At 37.3% G+C, this 6,000-nt stretch overlaps 1 protein-coding gene across 2 annotated transcripts in view; it reads left to right on the top strand.

The window, feature by feature from the left end:
- LOC135102872 (putative neural-cadherin 2) overlaps positions 1-6,000 on the top strand; it is a 189,150-nt gene that overhangs the window by 399 nt on the left and 182,751 nt on the right. The window lies entirely within an intron of this gene.

Below are 6,000 nucleotides of genomic sequence, written 5' to 3'. Positions count from 1 at the left end.
TCATAATGCACAAAAGCGGTGCATTGAGGCCACAGGTTCCCTGGAGCCATCATCTCAGTATGATTTTTTTTTTTCTAACAGACAGGCAGAATTGAGAGAGAAAAAAAAAATCAGGTGTATGTCAAAATTATAACACGACGTTCCGATCTACACTTGACAGGAAGAACAAGTGAAGGGCACGCCTATGACGTCATGTCACCTCCATACGTATTGGATCCTGAAGTGCTTCTTAAAGCTAGTTTTCTTTCTCTGCATAAGAATAATCAAATTAAATGATGATGTCCAAGTGATGAGCGTGATCAAGGAAGACAAATGTAGACAAGAGAGTGCCAGAGACACTGTTTACACAAAAATATTATGTAACCGAATTAATGGATTGAAGCTCACAGAGAGTAGAAAAATCGTACAGGGACGAATACGGGACACTGGGAAATGAGTAATCATGCAGAGGCGTGGACAGAAAGGGAACACAAGCACCATGTAGCGATATAAGCACTTCAGGCACTGAAGGGCACACTAGAGGGTGAGTTGAGCAGGGGCCTGGGGAGTGAAGGGAACGTAGGAATAGGGTTACATGTATGGGAACAAGTGAAGGACAGAGAATGAGGTGACGCTTGCGAGGAAGATACTGCCAGTGAGAGAGAGAGAGGCGTGACACGCAGATTTCTAACATTCAGTGGTCTTAAATTGGAAATATTATAACAATTGGACTTAGTGATTAACAGCATTTTTAATTTACATTAAAATTATAGCAATAACTGTAATTACTCGTGAAATCATAACAATAACTGTAATTACTTGTATATTTGTAATTTGTCACATTAGTAAATTTACTTTAAAATAATTCATGAAGCTACGACATTAACGCTTTGTAAGTTAACTAATATATCGATAAAAGTATAAAGAGTAGGTATCAGTAATCTGTCTCCACACGCGGAACAATTCGTGGCTCCGGGAGTGGGCGTGACTTCCAGACCCGTGCTCACCTGATGCCTAGATAGGTGGTTCGCTCGTGTGTGTGTGTGTGTGTGTGTGTGTGTGAAGCATCAGTCGTTATATTGCTTATTTTTGTTAATTCATTCGTCTTTCGTCGGAGGTGATGCGAGAGGTGAGTGGAGACAGCCTGTTGGGGGCAGGAGGGTGGAAGGAGGATTCGGTGGCTGCCGCGTTTCCTCTTGACGCACTGGTGGGGTGAGGATGTAATGGCAAGAATGACATAATATTACGACAGTTTGGTAAAATTATAACCATATTATTTTTCTTATTTTTATTCTCTATCTTATAAACTATGAGCACATATCATATTACAATTACACCAGTCCGGCTGTTGCTATACTGAATCCCCCCCAATTTTTTTTTTTTTAATTAATTCACTGAAAAATAGCAGAAAATTTATGTTGATAGCATAGCAAGTGATTACCATTGATTGCTTTCCCATCCGTAATGAAACATACCCTTCAGTGGAAGAGAAAAGCCTGAGGCGAGCTACACATTTTTAATACTGGTGACTAACCTCGAGACATCCGTTTTATAGCTGAATAGGACTTTTAACGCAAGGTTTTAGGATGGCAATAGATAATAGTGAGACCATCTCCAAATTATGTCTCCATATATATATATATATATATATATATATATATATATATATATATATATATATATATATATATATATATATATATATATATATATATATATATATATATATATATATATTATGCATAATATTAGTTTTACGTTTTACTGGTTGAGATACATGGATATAATATATTATTATTATTATTATTATTATTATTATTATTATTATTATTATTATTATTATTAATATTACCATTATCATTATTATTATTATTATTATTATTATTATTATTATTATTATTATTATTATTATTATTGTTATTATTATCATTATTATTATCATTATTATTGTATTCTTTCCGTTTAATTTATCAGATAAGGTTTATTTATGTATCCAGTAAACAACGCGACTCCTGTATTGTTTAGGTATTTGTATATTTATTTATTTTTATTTTTTTTTTTCATATATGTTTCCATCTGTGGTACGCCTAAGCTCTGCAATGTTGCACAGTAGGCCACAAGACTGTTCCTTTGCACCGGAGATCGACGAGTGTGAGTGACGTGTGTGTGTGTGTGTGTGTGTGTGTGTGTGTGTGTACGACCGAGTGTGCGGTGCTTTGTCTGGGCCACCCATTGTGGGATTGCCGGCATGGCGTATACTTTAGAAATAACTACTTATATTATTTTTATATTTTGAAATTGATCCAGAGAGAGAGAGAGAGAGAGAGAGAGAGAGAGAGAGAGAGAGAGAGAGAGAGAGAGAGAGAGAGAGAGAGAGAGAGAGAGAGAGATCGTCTTTTTATAGGCTACAAAACTGTTTAAGAGACTGTAGCATATAAATGTCTAAAAAAAATATGGGTGCATAAATGGAAAATATTTGTCTGGTATGAACGGGTCTATTAAAACAGTTCTGTTCATTTAAGCTGCTACTGTGTGTTTTGAGTTAGCTGCTAAATTAAAAGACCAGATAGTTACCTTTTCACTAACTTTTGGTGTATACAACGGTAAATGATTACACAGTGCCAGTGTTTCCTTCAAACCATTTCTATTTATTTATCTAATTTATTTATTTTATTTATTTTTTTTCATGAAGGTAACACCTGTTTATATATATATCCTTGCGCCATTCCGTTCATCACAGTCAGGTCTCCATTTTCAACTTTTTCTTGTCTTTCAACATCTTGGTGTAAATTTCTACACAGTCGTCAATGTTTACATTCTTTGATTCTGTCTGCCGAACGGATATTCTGTTGTCTGTCACACTTATTTTTTATTTGAAAGACCATTTGGAATATTCACGCACTTCTCACTGCATCTTTGCCTACCAGAATTGTTTAATTTATATTTGGAACAGCCGTGACCCTTACTTTTCAGTTGTTTACTATCCTCGTCCTTGTAAAATTATTGTTCATATTATTTTCTCTCGACGCCTCATGCACCTTCTTCCTTTGCCTCACAAGTCTTTTCTCTTACTTCCTTTCCTACATCTCTCTCTCTCTCTCTCTCTCTCTCTCTCTCTCTCTCTCTCTCTCTCTCTCTCTCTCTCTCTCTCTGTCGAGTTCCTACACACCCCTTCAGCCATTCCCAAAACTTTCTCCCATCAATGCCTTTCACTAGCTATGTATAATCCGCGTCATCTTGTCTTTTGTCTTTTTGCCATTCACATTGGACTCAAACTTGCCCTTGTCTTTTGTCTATTGACATCCACATTAGACTTAAACTTGCCTCGTTACCTGTTCTATTCGTTCCTTCAGTGTATAGTTCTTGACATAAACCACACTCACCCTCTCCTGCGTTCATCTTTCCTAGCATTCCTGACTTTTATCCCTTTAAATCTACCAAACCTCTCTTCTTATACCGAGAGGCTTATCATCGATTTCCTTTCCATACAGAATTACACCTAGGTACCTTATTTCATCATGGAATTTATTTCCAACTGGCAGGGATGATTTCATACGACAGTGAAACGTTGTGGCGACAAAATATGGTCTCCAGTTCGTCTCCTTTACTTATCTGATCGTGTTGAGTCTCCCAGTCCATCATAGTGTTACAGTTATTTCTGGCTTGCCAATATATACACATATTATAGTATGAAAGTTTCCATTTCTCCAACTCAGTCGAAATACAAGACTAAGATTAAATTTGAATGGAAGCAATGCAGTTTTTCAGTCGCTGGTGTTGTTTTAGGGTAGATGAATTCCTCAAGCTTTTGTAGAATAAATGTTAAAATATTCATATCAATTTCTTTTTCATTTAAAGAAGAAAATACGTTAGTGTTGTTGAAGACTATTCAACCAGACTTCATGGAAAGTAACATAACTGAAAAATATATAAGTAAGCAAATTAAAGAATTTGCATCAGGTGTGAATCAGTGACGTGTGTGGATTCGGTGGAAAGATATGATGAATAAATCTGTCTTGCATCGATTTAAGATTCCTTGTAAATCAGGAAGAGAAAGCGAATTTGGGAAATGAGTCAGAATGGAATGTATTACGGATCGAGCGAATCGTTAAGTAAGTCACTTCCTGGAGGCGCCGTCACTCATCCACCCTCCCTGTGTGTTCCTACTCTTCGTGGAATTAAAAGTAAGGAAAATCTTGTGAATTTCGCTGGAACAACATCATCGTATAATCTCATTTTATATTAATTCATATCGATCTTGATTTTATATCCCAACACATCTTTTGATCAACATTGTCTCTAAAATATTTACTTTAAGCTTCAGACATTAAAGAGATACTGTCATTTATTTCAGGTCATTTACTTCAAGAAAAAAAAAAAAACTAATAATGTGATACGTGTGCTGAGGGAATAAGAATTTTTTTTCTTAACAGTAACAACAACAACAACAACTACTACTACTACTACTACTACTACTACTACTACTACTAGAGGAGAATGACTAAAAGGATACAGGAGATGAGGAGTATTCCTTACGAGGCGAGATTGAAGTTGTTAAATTTACATTCTTTAGAAAGACGTAGGTTAAGAGGGGACCTGATGGAAGTCTTGAAGTGGTATATGAGTTATAACAAGGGGGATGTAGGCAAAGTTCTTAGGATCAGCAACCAGGGTAGAACAAGAAATAACGGGTTCAAGCTTGAAAAATTTAGGTTTAGGAAGGAGATAGGAAAAAATTGGTTCTCAAATAGAGTGGTAGATGAGTGGAACGGACACAGTAATCATGTTAGTGTTAGGACACTAGAGAGCTTTAAGATAAGACTTATTCTCAGTATGGCTTGTATTTGTTTTTTGCGCTTGGTGAACATGAGATACTCAAAACCGTACACTTTATTTCAGAGTTACAGCTTTCGAGCAGAAATTGTTTGCTGCTAGCCATACAAAAATAATGTCAGATGAAACTTGTCAGCTGTGAATCCTTTGGCCGTCTGCCTCCTGACATTTAGAAATTGCATGACCAATACCGCAAAGGTGAATCAGTGAAGCTGTGGTAGTAGTGGATTGCCATTTTCTCAGAGCAAAAGAAGTGATTGAAGGTGCTGCATCTTACTACTAATTAAGAGTAGGAAGGAGAAACTTAACAGCTTCGCGAGTGTTGGTGTATATCAAAGGGTTCAATCTCCCAAACAGCCAAGGTCATTTGACAGGTAGAACCTATTTTCCTGCGTATCAGAAACAGAAGACATTCTCCAGTCCAGTCCCGCCGTGATGGCAGACATCGATCTCGAGGGAAATAGTTCTAATACCCACGCAGCCTCGACTCTGGAAGGGGAACTTCTCTTCGACCAGTGGAAGTGTTGGTCCCCGGGGTCATTTTGTGAGACTCGCTAGGGGAAGGAACACATCAAGACGTAATGTGACTTTGGTGTTAATACTGAATGAAAAAGACTGAGAGAATGGGAGCGACACGAGGGAGGATAGATTGATGTCTGCCTCTCCAGGAAAGGCCTCGCCTGATGCAGGAAGAGAGTAGTACCTCTGTCAGCGGCACCCTCGGGACTGGGTACACGTGTGCTCACATACTATATGCTTGTTCCCTGTCATGAAAAATTTACCGCCATTTTTTCCCCCGTTTTATGTTATGTTAGGACATTATCCTCGGTATTTTGTTAACTCCATCACTGTGTCATTCTCTCTCTCTCTCTCTCTCTCTCTCTCTCTCTCTCTCTCTCTCTCTCTCTCTCTCTCTCTCTCTCTCTCTCTCTCTCTCTCTCTCTCTCTCTCTCTCTCATCAAGGTAACGAGGCTTTATCCCGCTGGCGATAAGTTTTCTGTAAAAATAGAAACAAAACATAACCTTAATACAAAATTCCATTGAGACCACACCGCTCATGCAGCGTGTGATGAGTTTTTTTTTGCATGAAGAAACCACAAGAGGTGCAACAGAAATTTTATTTAATTATGTATGTACAGTATATAGCACCCTTGGAAAAACAATAAATAAATGTTTGTACAATGTAGT

Source organism: Scylla paramamosain, chromosome 8 (genome assembly GCF_035594125.1).
Source record: "Scylla paramamosain isolate STU-SP2022 chromosome 8, ASM3559412v1, whole genome shotgun sequence".
In the NCBI taxonomy this organism is placed as follows: domain Eukaryota; kingdom Metazoa; phylum Arthropoda; class Malacostraca; order Decapoda; family Portunidae; genus Scylla; species Scylla paramamosain.
Note: the sequence above shows the minus strand (reverse complement) of the source record. Positions and strands in the feature narration are given on the sequence as shown.